Source organism: Perca fluviatilis, chromosome 6, assembly GCF_010015445.1.
Source record: "Perca fluviatilis chromosome 6, GENO_Pfluv_1.0, whole genome shotgun sequence".
In the NCBI taxonomy this organism is placed as follows: Eukaryota; Metazoa; Chordata; class Actinopteri; order Perciformes; family Percidae; genus Perca; species Perca fluviatilis.
Window position 1 is genome coordinate 10,687,155 of NC_053117.1, and position 14,144 is coordinate 10,701,298.

At 40.0% G+C, this 14,144-nt stretch overlaps 1 protein-coding gene across 2 annotated transcripts in view; it reads right to left on the minus strand.

Annotated features, from left to right (window-relative positions):
* tm2d2 (TM2 domain containing 2) overlaps positions 1 to 14,144 on the minus strand; it is a 67,646-nt gene that overhangs the window by 50,107 nt on the left and 3,395 nt on the right. The gene's annotated exons all lie outside the window — the stretch shown is intronic.

Consider the following 14,144-nt stretch of genomic DNA (forward strand, 5'->3'; position numbering starts at 1 on the left):
CCCTGAAAAATACTAATAGTTAAATTATTTTACTTGGAGAAGAATAAATTATATGCCAGTGCCACATTTTATTTTTAAGTTCAGACTTCAAACTTCAGTCCTTAGGAGTAAAATAAATAAAAAATACATTTTCAAATAAAAAAAAATGTACATCATCTCCTTCTTGAACAGGTCTGCCAAATGCCTTACATCAGAGGCAACGCTAAACAGCCGTTCACTGTCAACACGTAGCACGATATGCACTCTTTCTCTTTCTATTTTCCATTTCACAAACGTATTATCAAATGCAGATGCAATTGCAGCTGCTGTGTGAGATCCGGAGCATTCCTGTGAGTGTAGGTCGGACAGCTTTTTTAAGGTTGAAGTCTTCGTCTATCCACTGGGCAGTGAGACTCAACATGCTAACAGGACTCACGCTTGATGTCCAAATGCCCGTGGTAAAGCTAATGTGACTAGCGGCGCGAGGAGCTTTTCAATGTGACTGGCGACAACACTCTGGAGTTCAGATAAGGGCACATCAGAAAAGTAGCGCCGGCTAGGCATTGCATACCGCGACTCCACCACGCTAAGCGGCTGGTAGGTTATCAAGAGCAATACATTCAATGATTTTGTCGTTAAGCCCTTTTACCTTTGGGTGGTCGCAGCTGTATTTTCTAGCTTTGTCAAAAGGACTGAAGTAGAGGCTGCTGATTGGTTTTTGCAGGTGTTTTTTCTTCTTACTTTTCAAAGTCTCGGTGCTGCTCAGGATGACGGCTCTTGAGATGCGTAATCATATTTGTATTGTGGAACACGCCTCCTCACATCACTTGTGCTTTACAAGTACTGCAAACAGCAAGTTTGTTATCTGTTGTACATATCTCGAAATACCTCCATTCAGCAGACATGTTGGAAGTTTAAGTTGCTGGCGCTCATGCTACATTCATGGTCGTCATGTGCGCATAATAAACCACGCTATCGGCATGGCTCATCGGCAGAAATATTCATATCTGCCGATGATCATTTTAAGCTTTTATCGGCAGATACCGATGTCGTGCCGATATCATCGTGTATCCCTATCCATTACTTCCTTAAAGTTTCTATATGTAACTTTTTAATGTTTCTGAAACTGTCTAATTTTCCGTCTGATGATCATAACCTCACTGTTACTCCACTTTAGGGCTGCAACTAACGATTATTTTAATAATCGATCAATCTGTCGATTTTTTTCGATCAATCGGGTGAAAAAAAAAAAAGCATTAATTTACATCAACTCAATACATACATGCATACATACTTGTTTTAGTTAATAGTTGTGTAAAGGTAAGTAACACAAAGAGCAGATACAGACAAGAGACAGACACACACACATAAACACAGCTTAAGATGACCAAGTGCTATATAAGAACTTTAAAATGAAATTGTTTAAAAACACACACACACACACACACACACACACACACACACACACACACAGTCAACAACAACTGATACGGGACAAAGCACAGAAGATATACATGATAACAGAGGTGTCAAGTAACGAAGTACAAATACTTTGTTACCTTACTTAAGTAGAAATTTTGGGTATCTACACTTTACTGGAGTAATTATTTTACAGCAGACTTTTTACTTCTACTCCTTACATTTTCACGCAATTATCTGTACTTTCTACTCCTTACATTTTAAAAATAGCATTGTTACTCCTATTTCAGTTTGGCATCGTTCAGAAAAACACACGCAAAAAATAAAAGATAATCGCGCCATCGGGATAGAGTGAATTTGATTGTGGTTGGATGAGAAGTATAAACGTATACCATTCCGACACCCTATTGGTTTGTTCGTGATCCATCGTACCTGCACAGACCCGGTGGTAATACGGCACCGGTGCCTTAACGACCGTTATCTACCGGACCGAATAGCAACGCGGATTTCAGTGTCTTATTTAGGTGCCACTTAAATGCCTGCGCTTCTCTCGGATGCTCCGAAAATGGACGCGCAGGACGCTAGTTAACACTACAGTTAGCAGCAGGTAACGTTAGCCTACCGTTAGCTAGTAGCTGGATTAAACACGGTTAAAATACTGACAGCTAACTCAATAAATAAATCATATTTAAAAAAAAAAAAATACTGACAGCTAAACGGTGTAAAAGTGTGTCTGTATTTCACTGGAGAGGATTGTAACACCAGACTGTAGCTGCCGTTGTCTGAAAAACACAGAAGAGATGTCACCTTTTTCAGCCCTTCTGAGTTTGCAGATATGATTTTAATATAACATTATAGTCATTATGGCCTTTAGAAAAAAGTTTTTTTGTGGAGGTGGGGTAAGGCAAGGCAAGGCAACTTTATTTATATAGCACATTTCAGCACAGGGCAACCTTAATTTAAAACAGCTGAGTGTCGTGGCTGACCTGCAGCTTTCTGGGAGTTTGTTCCAGATATATGGAGCATAAAAACTGAACGGTGCTTCCCCCTGCTTAGTTCTGACTCTGGGGACAGAAAGCAGACCTGTCCCAGATGACCTGAGAGGTCTGGGTGGTTCATGGTGGAATAACATATCAGAAATATATTTTGGCCCTATTTTGAAGTCTATTCTTTGAGGCACAGGAAGCCAGTGTAAAGACTTCATGTGATCCACTTTCTTGGTCTTCGTTAGAACTCGGGTAGCAGCATTCTGAATCAGCCGCAGCTGTCTAATTGATTTTTTAGGGAGACCTGTAAGGACACCGTTACAGTAGTCAAGTCTACTAAAAAGCTTTTGACCTTAATGGCATTTTTTTTCCCCCTTACATTACTTTTACTTTTATACTTTAAGTAGTTTTGAAACCAGTACTTTTACTTAAGTAAAAAGCTTGAGTTGATACTTCAACTTTTACAGAAGTCTTTTCAAACCCTAGTATCTGTACTTCTACTTGAGTAATGAATGTGAATACTTTTGACACCTCTGCATGATAACAGATTGAAAAATGAATGGGCCACAAAAGACGAGTGAATAAAAACGTGTCTTTAGTCTTGCAAACTATACCACGGCTGTTTTACTACTGTTATTAACGAGCTAACACTAGCTTGTCATGCTTGTGAAGCTGGATAACGAGTAAACACCAAACCAGCACCAGAAGAGCTACTGGAGGGACGTTACGTTCCTCACTTCAAAACGGAACAAAAGTAGGATTCTGTAGTGACTTTACCCTGCTGTTTAACTCCCTTCCTCCTCATCAAGGACTCCAACATGTTTACGTTTTAGGTGCTGAATCATCACCGTGGTTACTCCGTCCGTACTGCATTAGCAGCTGTCTTTGCTTATCTTGTTTTCACGTTTATTTGGTGTAATTCATACACCGGGATTTCCTTGGGTAGGTCGTACTGATTTCTTGCCTCCACGTGTGTTTAGAACAACGTTCGGGTCTCTCCTTCTCTCTCGTATTTCCTCTACCCGCTCTACTCTTTTTTTTCTTCCTTCCACTACTCCCTTCACTCCATTTTTTTTTATCTCACCGGTTCGTAAAGTGCATGCTCGTTACTGCTTTCATCATTAAATTCCGTTGACTTTCTTTATATCAAAGTTTTCCCGATCGTTGTTGCAGCCCTACTCCCTCCATACCTCCATTTCTTCCATCTCTCCGCTCACACTATCCATTCCATTTATTTACTCTCCTCTTCTCTGGCGTTATGTACTTTCACCCTCCATCCATCTACTTTTTTTACTCATGCCTGTTCACTTTGTCGGATTCGTGGATCTGGTCTCAATGTGATCAGCTACCACTCAGTGTCACATCTTCGTTCTGAAAAGGCTCCCTGTTGGTGTGTTGTTTGGGTCAGTCTGATGTGATTCCTTGTCTTGGTTGCCTATTTATGTGTTCCTGTGTGTTCTTCTATTTTCCTGTGATTCCTGTCTTTGGGGTTGTTCTATAGGTCGATCCTGAGATTATGTGTCCGTCGTTCTGTGTTGTTGTCTGTGTGTTTGATTGGTCCATGTCTGTGCATCTGTGTCGTGGCTTGTCTGTTGTCTGTCCTCCTTTGTGTGTTTGTCCTCCATATTTCCTTGGTTTCATGTGTGCTGTGTGTGTGTGTGTCTGTCATTCGGTTGTGTGTTGTTTCTCTCTCTCTCTGTGCTGTGTTGTGTGTTTCTCTTGTGTCTGTGTTTTTATATATGTATATTGTGTGTTTATATATTATATATATTATATATATATTATATATATATTATATATATATATATATATATATTATATATATATATATATTATAATATATATGTATATTTTAATTATATATATTATATATGTATATTATATATATATATATATTATATATATATATATTATATATATATATATATATATGGTATATTTATATATATATATATATGGTATATTAGGTATGTTGCTAATATTGGGGGTGGTGACAAAAATCTGCTCTCAAGTCGGACAGTTTCTAGTCGTTTCAGCAGCCTTCAGCAGGACTAAATAAGCTAAAATATTGTTGCTGCTGTTCTGAAAGATATTAAACATTCTGAACTTAGCAGAACCTTTCCTTGTTTGTTTTGTCTTCATATTTGCAAAGTTAAGTGATTTAGCATTTAAATATCCATTACTACAAGCTTCTCAATTTAAAAACGCGATTAACTACAGCAAATTGTGCGATTAATTAGTTAATTTTTTTTAATCGATTGACAGCCCTAATAAAAAAGGCAAGCAGTTAAAGAGTGTGCAAAGAAATCATTGTTTTTTATAGTGTACTGAATTGGCAATTTACAAACTCCATTGCTCTAGAGACTGAAGCTGTAGCATGTTGATTGACATGTTTTAATTATGTAAAGACATGTTCAAGGAGTTCAGATAGAGCCGGTATCAGGGCCATATGTAGTTCAATATGTTAGGTCACTATTTTTTGTAGCCTACTGTACTTAAATGGCCAGTATTTACTTTATTTTCTTTATTCAATGAAGCCTCTATGTTTACAGGCTTGTGGTGATGCGCAATGTGCTCTAGGTGCCAAAAATCAATGTTTGGTACTGCTAATTTATTTTTGTTTTGTCATGGTTCATGTGTGCAATAAACATTACACATCGTGAGAAAAAAATCGTGGCAGAGAATCAGGATATCAATTCTAAGCTAAAAAATCGTGATTCACATTTTTCCCCCGAATCGTGCAGGCCTACTCTACTCTATCCTCCTCTCTTGACTCTTTCTGCCCTCTTACTTGACGGCAGGCTCGCAAGTCCTCCCCTCCTCCGTGATTATCTGACTCCGTGCGTGCTACTATACGGGCAGCGGAAAGGAAATGACGGAAATCTAAACACCCAGATGGTCTGCTTACCTATCAGTCTCTTCTTTCCTCCTTCGCTGCCTCCATTTCTGCAGCAAAAAGCTCTTTTTATCAAACCAAAATTGAATCCTCTTTCTCCAACCCCAGTCCACCTCCTCCCTCCTACCAACACACTTGTCAACTACTTTGTAAAAAAGATAGATGACATACGCTCTTCATTCTCCACCACACTTCCTGAAATCATCTTACCATCCATCACATCCAGTACTCTTTCCCTCTTACACCCCTCTACCTCCAAATCAAATTCTTACTTTGATTACCTCTGCCCGTCCAACCACCTGCCCCTTGATCCTATCCCTTCTCACCTTCTCCAATCTATTGCTCCTGACCTTCCTTTCCTCACCGATTTCATCAACATCTCCTTGTCAACTGGCGGTTTCCCCAATGCCCTCAAAGAGGCAAGTGACCCCACTACTCAAAAAAACAACACTCGTCTGAGGTTAATAACTACAGACCCGTCTCCCTTCTTCCATTTCCATCTAAAACTCTTGAGCGTGCATTTATAATAAACTCTCTACCTATCTCCACCAGAACAACCTTCTTGATCCCCACCAGTCTGGCTTCAATGAAACAGAAACTGCCCTCCTTGCTGTCACTGAGCAGCTTCACATCGCTAGAGCAATCTCTCTCTCTCTCTCTCTCTCTCTCTCTCTCTCTCTCTCTCTCTCTCTCTCTCTCTCTCTCTCTCTCTCTCTCTCTCTCTCTCATCGTCATCCTTCTTGACCATTCTGCTACATTTGACCCAGTGAACCACCAGATCCTCATTTTGACACTCCAGGATCTGGGTGTCTCAGGCTCTGCGCTCGCTTTGCGAGGGGCTAGAGACAGGCTGGAGAAAACGACTGTCCAACGAGTGTCCAAAGTTTGGAATCAGTTCAAATGTAATTAAAACTAAAACTCTGTACAGTGTGTCTACTGCAAAGTCAAACTAGCTTACCACAATAATAGCACGACGTCAGTGCTTTAGCATCTCAACAGAAAACATGGAGTCTAACTTAATCCTCCATTCCACGAAGCGGACCGACAAAAGTAAGTCAGAGTCGTATGGACGATGAAACTACACCAAACACAACAACTACCAAAATCAAAGACAAGAAAATACATAGCGGTGACCACAATTTGATCTAAAGAGCTTACGCGTTGACTATCCCTTCGGAAAAACAGCTGATTGTTGTGCATCTCTCTCCCTCTCTCTCTGGAGAAACAGCTGATCAACGATCTAATAGCATAAGTGTAACAGAGCTGTGTGACATAATCAAATATATAAATGAAAATAGGTTGAATATAACTAATATTTACATATAGGCCTACTGTATATGCAGATCAGTCTCAGGTTGAAACTTGTAGTTCTGAAAGTTAAGTTGCACAACTTAATGTTATGTTTGTGTATGTTTAATGTATGCCTTAGTTTGAGACTGATATCATTTGAAAACATTTTTTTTTTTAAACCATGTAATATGGCACTTAAATGCACTTAATAGGTTTAGTTTTTTGAGATATGATATTGTAAGCAATGTAGGCAATACAAATGTTGCTTTTCTCCAAAAATGTTGCTTTTTTCCCTAGTTTTGGTTGTTTAAAAATGCTAGAAAAACAATTATCCGATTAATCGATCGATAAAGTGCTAGATTAATCGATTACAAAAGGAATCGATAGCTGCAGCCCTAGTTATAGGCGAGCATCCAATAGAGCTCAACAGTCTCTCCTCAGAGACCTTGGGTTCCGGAAGTAAATTTCTCATTCATTTCTCCCATTGACGTCTGGAAAAATCTGTATATAAAGAGTTTTAGATCATGCCTTAGGCTAACCAGATGGTACGTGACTCATATGCATACAACGTACCATTTCACGTACCATGAAAAAATGAACAAAAAAAATCCAAAAAGTGAAAAGGTACAAGACTGAGTACATATCATCATTTACTCATCCCATAAACCACCGCGCACCACTGAATAAAGGAAGCTACGTTAGTTTAGCTGACAACTAATTGGGCTAACCGCTAGCTGAGACAGAATGTAATAACTTTAAAAGACCCTCAAAATAAAACCTGAAAATAACCGTTAACATATATAACGGCTTTTACATCAGCTGAAGCCTGCTTTCCCCAGTGTTTAGTTTGAGTTAACGTTATTTTAGACTGAATCAAGCTGTCAGCTAGCGGTTAGCCAAATTAGCTGTTAACTAAACTAACGTTAGCTTCCCGGCGGAGGCTAACGGCAGAAGCGTGGGAACAGATCGTGTTTTTTTTTTTTTTTTTGGGAACAGATCGTGATTCATGCAGTGTCGTAAATCCTCGTGACGGATCATGCAGGCAGCACCCCCTCCTCCCCAGCATGAGTTCCACCAATCAGAGGCATCACTGTGGGATTGTAGGTAATGAAGTACTTATCCAAGACATCGCGAATAAAAGACGTCTATCTCAAAACAAGGTTGGTGCCCCATGATTTTTGGCATCTATATGAGCATATAGAATCGCTCAGTCACGTCAGCATGCTGGTTTTAAGTCTACCTTCAACAGTTAACATTTTATGGCTTATACTCCAATTTGTCAATGGAGAAATTGCATTGTATTTTTACTTCCGGAACCCGCTGTGGGCGTGACGGTTGAGCTCTATTAGCTTTTATTTAGGTAATTTTGAATGTGCTTTGCTCAAAATATATTAACAGTTTAAATAAAAAAAACTGAATTGTTAGTTTGTGCCAGAGCTTTTAAAAGGTCTATACTGCTTAGAAGTGAAAAGAAAACTAGCCAATCCGAAAAATCTGAAAGGGCTAAAAATAATTCCGAAAACACGGAATTTGAAAAAAAATAAAACAGATTTCATAGGGCCCTAATAATGATTCAGGTCCACGGGACTTTGCAAGAATGGTGACGCTATTTACAAAAGGAATTAATTTGTGAAAGACGCTTTTTATAGCCGATTTCAATCCGAAACTCTTAACACAACCTGGTCCGGACCAGTGTAGTCGTGCAGCGCAAATTACCATGGCGATCTAGCCAAAAGAGAGAGCCACCTTCGTAACATTGAAAACTCGACCGTGGTAAAGTTGGTTTTATATTGGACATTGGATATTTTCGACACATTCGAACAAATGCAGCTTACCCTTTCAACCTATTCATGTCAAACCACTTGTGATGAACTCAGCTAACCCCCCTACACATTGCACAAAGCTTTTTTCAAAAAAAACATCCTTTAATTCTTTTAATATTTTTTTATGTAAAAAAATGCCATAAATCTATTATGCGGCCTGACCTTTTGACCTATTCATGTCAAACAACTTGTGATGAACTCAACTAACCCCCTACACATTGCACAAAGCTTCTTTTTTCAAAAAACCCATCATACAGCTACAGAACAGCTATTGATTGATAAGGAAAGAAATGATGACATTGCAAAACAGGGGACGGAGTCAGAAGATGATACAGGCATGGAGCAGGTGGACAACATTGAAATAAAAACATGTATAGGCACCGAGTCTGAGGAAGATGAAGACAATTATTCAGAGGTGGATCAGTGGGGAGAGTAAAAGAGAACAGATCACACAAAACAGGTACAGACTTTAAAGAAGAGGAAGAAGATGATTCAGAGATAAAAGTTTGTTAATACAAATGAAGACCGAGAGATACAGACAGGCACAGAATCAGAAAAAAGTGATTCAGATGGTGAGCAGCTGGAGAAGCAAACTGTAAAAGTCAAACAGAGAGGCATGGAGTCTGAGGAAGATGAGGACTTAGAGGTGGAGCAAGGGAAAGATGATGAGGACACAGAGCAAACAATACATTCTGATGAGTCTATGATGAATGTCAAGGAGGACACAACCCGTTACAGAAAGATACCACCAGTGACGTAAATTTAATATAACATTGACAAAAGACCAGTGGCCATTAATAGCACCTAAAAATGGAAATTAACTACACCATGGACCAATATACTCTACAATGAGATAGTAAAACAACATCCAGCTTGTGTCCTAAAGTTCACATATCACCACATACGTGTACCCGGTAGCAGAAAACGAAAGGCCCCATACTTGTCTGTCCGTGCAGTATGCAAGTTTTCAACTTGCAAGGCCAGGTTTTTGATGCAAATGGCAGAAAGACCGCCAACACACCAGAAAAACATTAAATTGTCTGTACATCGCTCTGGACTTGTCAGTCACCTTAAAAGTGAAACCAGGTGTAGACCAGCAAGCAATGTTAAACGAGGCCACATAGCAAAAACTGTGAGAAAAGGCATTAGCAGGGTGTATTACAGTCGGTTGCGCTCCACTCCACTGCCTGAAGTAATTGCTGGCAATGTATCCCACAGCTTAAGCAAGAACATTCTCAAGGTAATTGCATCAGAACTGAAAAAAAAGCAAGCAGCTTCACGATAATGTTGTTCTTGAACTTCCACTCACGCAGGATATTATCAGAGAATGTGACAGCAATCATGTCAACATGCCAGGCTACATTCAAGTCCTGCAGATTAACCCATTTGAGGAAAAAAAAAGGTGGCATTGTACCTCGATGCTACAGGAGGTGTTGTCAGAAAGATACCAGGTGACAACAAAAGGGTTTTTTACTATGCCCTTACCCTGCCTGGAGCAGGCCAAGATGCTCCCCCTCTCCCTGTCTGTGAGCTTCTTTCAAATAACCATTCAGTTCCACCTCTGGCATATTGGCTACTTCAGTTTCTGCATACATTGGCCAAATATACAACGCATCATGTCAATCAAGTTGAAACTTTAGTTGGGCACTAATGCAAGCCACACTACTGGCGTTCAACAGAGAAACTGTGGATGCATATCTGGCAAGAACGTTCACCATAATTAGGCAGAAAAGGTGGGATGAAATCAAACCCACCACAATACTCCACCTTTGCTCAGCACACGTCATTAAAGCAGTGAGCAACACCATCAGCCGCAGGACGGATGACCCAGGTCTCAGAGAGTTTGTTACATTCGTGTTTGCACGAATTCAAAACTCAGTGTCCCTGCAGTCAGGCCAGGACATTTTCAAGCATCTCTGTACTGTCTTGTTGGCAGAACAAGTGCTTCCAAATGTTCATCAGAGCCTAGCCTTTCAGCAACAGTTGATAGCCAAGGGCAAAAACCCAACACTTGAAAATGGGGACATAGACAGCGAATCAGAGTGTATGGGAGGAGGAAGAGCATAAGACGATTGTGGGTAGGTCCCCTATACCAAATGCTTCCAAGAAGCATTTCAAGAAGCACAGGCAGCAATAAGAGAGGCAGAGGAGGATGAGGATGGACATCAGCCCAACCGCTACCACTGTCCTGACATCTTAAAGGTGCTATTGGGTAATTACATGGGGCTCTTCCCACTGTGGAGTGGTGCTATGCTTGGCGACCTAAGGCGCTATGCCCGAGACAAGACCCTTGATCCTGATACAACATCTGATGTACAGTCCAGAGACACTAACTGCCATGTAGAAACATGGTTTGGCATTGTCAAACACTCAATCAACAAAAAAAAAACATTAGGCCTGCAGAATTTATCAGAAGTATGTACTCCTCTCTAAAAGGGAGGTACATTGAACACATTCTCAGGCATAATCTCCCAGAACAAATACTCTTAAAACAAACCAAATCGGGACAAAATGTGCCACAGGCTGAAGATACCTGGCTGAAACGTGGAAAACCCATTGTCCAAGTCCAAATTTTTACAATATCCCTCAAACAATTCCAGAACCCAAAAAAAAGGCTAGCAAAAAGAAGGACGCAGGGACAAAAAAAGAACCAGCAACCTCAAAAAAAGATGAGAAAAGCAATCCATCACAAACAATACCAGAACCAATCAGCAAGGCTGGTAAAAAAAAGGGCACAGACAGCAAACGGGAACCAGAAACCTCAGAAAAAGATGAGAAAAGCAATCCATCACAAACAATACCAGAACCAATCAGCAAGGCTGGTAAAAAAAGGGCACAGACAGCAAACAGGAACCAGCGACCTCAGAAAAAGATGAGAAAAGCACAGTCAAAATTCCTGCTACACAAAATCAGCTGACAGTCACAGTAGACCAGGGGAAAGAATCAAGTACACTGGTATGACAACATATCTCAAAGTATTATAATAATGTTTTTCAACCATTTTTTTATTTAAAAAAGAATTCCTTTACAGACAAAAACACTGTGGGAACAAGGTCAGACTGAACTTGTGGTGTCAGTGATAAAGTCACAGGACCAGTGTTTTACTCTGCGGCATTCTGAATTTATGACCTTACGCCCACAAGAACTGATCTGTGTTGAGGTAAGTAACTCACATCAGTGTTCTGTTGAGTTCATAGCAATAAATATGAACAAATTACTCGAACCTTGCAATATCAAAAGGGATTCATGTCGTGAATTCAGTTTGGACTTGAACACAATGGCCAACCTGCTGGGCATTCTGTGTATTGCTCCTTGTTTCTGTTGTTTTGTTTATCCTTTATCTGTGATGTGTTGTCTCCGCCCTTCTCCTGGGGTCCTTTCCAGAAAGCAGAATTACTGAAACTCTGAGTTTATTAACCCTGAGATGAGGGAAACTCTGGGTTTTCCGTTTCAGAAAGAGAGGTAATTTAACCTCAGAGTCAGTTACTATGGTAACTTAACCTCAGTCAGTTACTATGGTAACTGAGTCTGTGAACCTAACCTGGTCGGGAGCAGGTTTTCTTCAAGAAACCTCGAGTTTCTCTCATTCTCCTCCCTCCGACACAGAAATGAGGTTTCTTCTCTCTCATTTCCTCATTCATTCATTCAGCCTGTATCAGGCGCATTTTAATGCAGTTTGTTATCTGCATGAATAAAAAAACTTATTGTTAGGCAGATTATAAAACGTTTATTTCTCAAACATGTCAAGTCCTTTTATCGACGATCACATTGATGAAAAAGTTGTATTAATTCACACAGAGTTTACGTCCGGAAATGATATTGAGTCCCGACTAAATGTAGCCTATTTTCATTTCCACATTTTTTCACAGGCCATCTGATATGTTGATACCTTATCCGTCCTCATCTCACTATCATCCACCGTCGTGGACATGCTTTAACATCTCAGCAGATTCTTTGTGTCGCATTACGTTTTTAGAAATAAAGAAACAAAGAACAAAGAAATAAATGATTATACATTATAGTTCTGTTAATGACCATGGTGCTGCAGCCTCAGAATGGGATTAGTAGTATCTTACTTTTTCACCCGCAGGATTGCACCCCTATATGAAATTAGTTTTCACCAGTAATATTATAAGTTAACTGTGATTAAATATGAAATTAATACACTGTTAATGCTTACGCATTGACTCGAGCAGCACTTTTCTCCCACACCAATTGTCTCTCTTTTGCAGCAGCCGCTGTGTTGCTTTTTTAACGAAATGCATGTTCAAACTTGTTTGTGCACATGAGTATTTCTGCCGACCCGTTTGTTTGTGGTTGTTACCATGGTGAATCATGGCTCCATTCATGCTGCCTTTTTATTGTGGTGGTGCACGCGCGTGAACATACTCTTAAGCCCTATTCGCACGGGATAAGTATTACCTGGTGACCTCCAGTCATTTGTAATAATTGCGGAGGTTGTCTGTGATCTTAATCCCGTGCGAATCGGTCATGTCTGTAATTTGTAAAGTAATAATTCCCCCGCAAATGACCTACCATATTTCGCCGAAAACGGAGGTCCTGTGATAATATTAGTCCCGTGCAAATCGGCATCTCTGATTTGTCCAGGATTTGGCTGGGCTTTTTTGTTTTTTCAAGGTACCTATTTCCTTCTTTTGCGCCTTTTTATCCATCTTTCGCGAAGAATGGAGGGTACGTTGGAGTGTTTTGACAGTGTTTTGGGTGCTGGGTCATGTCACTATACATCATATACAATTTGCAGAAAGAGAAAGATGAAAACCACCACAAGTGCGAAGACAAAAAGAATGATTAGATGGCGATGGATGACATGTATAACAGCATGCGGTAAATATATTTTTTGTTTGTATCATACATCTAGAGATAACGACAAGACATCTCCGAGCCATAGCTTATCAAAAATAATGCACAATCAAGCGAGGGGGCTCACTTCATAATTAGAGGTTAATGTTACAAATAAATCAAGCGTAAAGCTTGAGCTAATAGATTTTAACCTGGTGAAATGTTTTATTTTATCCATCTAACCGGACCCTGCTTGACACCACCCGGAGAAAAAAGTGAGAGAAAGAAAGAGAGAGGTCCGCGAGTTCGGACGATGACTGACTACCCGGTTGAGATTGTGTGCGTGTGTGTCCTCGAGATCTGACCACACACAAACACACGTAGCAGAGCTACCCACACCCATGTTTCTACTGTTGCTTAATGTCAGTAAATTCGAGTAAAATCACAGGCTTAGCTTATCCCGTTCGAATGCGCCAGATGAAACTCAGACGTGGGTGGGTAATTTATAATTCACACGAGGTCCCTAGATAATACTTATCCCGTGCGAATAGGGCTTTAGTTGATTGAACCAACTCATATCAGCTTTTCTGGAACCGAAAACAGAGTTTCCCATCTCAGGGTAAATCAACTCAGAGATCAGGGTTAGACTCAGAGTTTGTTAAACCTCCTTCATGGAACAGACCCCTTTGCTTCCTGTCTGCTTGTTCCCTCCATTTTGTGTTCTCACCGAATCCCTTTTGTCTCAGCCACCTTTGTTAATAATTTGCACGTGTTTGCATTTATCATCTGCTCTGTCATTGATTATCAACTTAATTGTTCTGTGTATTTGGGTTATGTGTCAGATTTGTGTCTTTGTCGTGTGATTTCTGCTTCCAAAGAGTAAGTGTATACAGAGTATTTCTGCATAAGTGTTATTGAGACACTATTCTGTTCTGAGTAAAGTCTGGATAG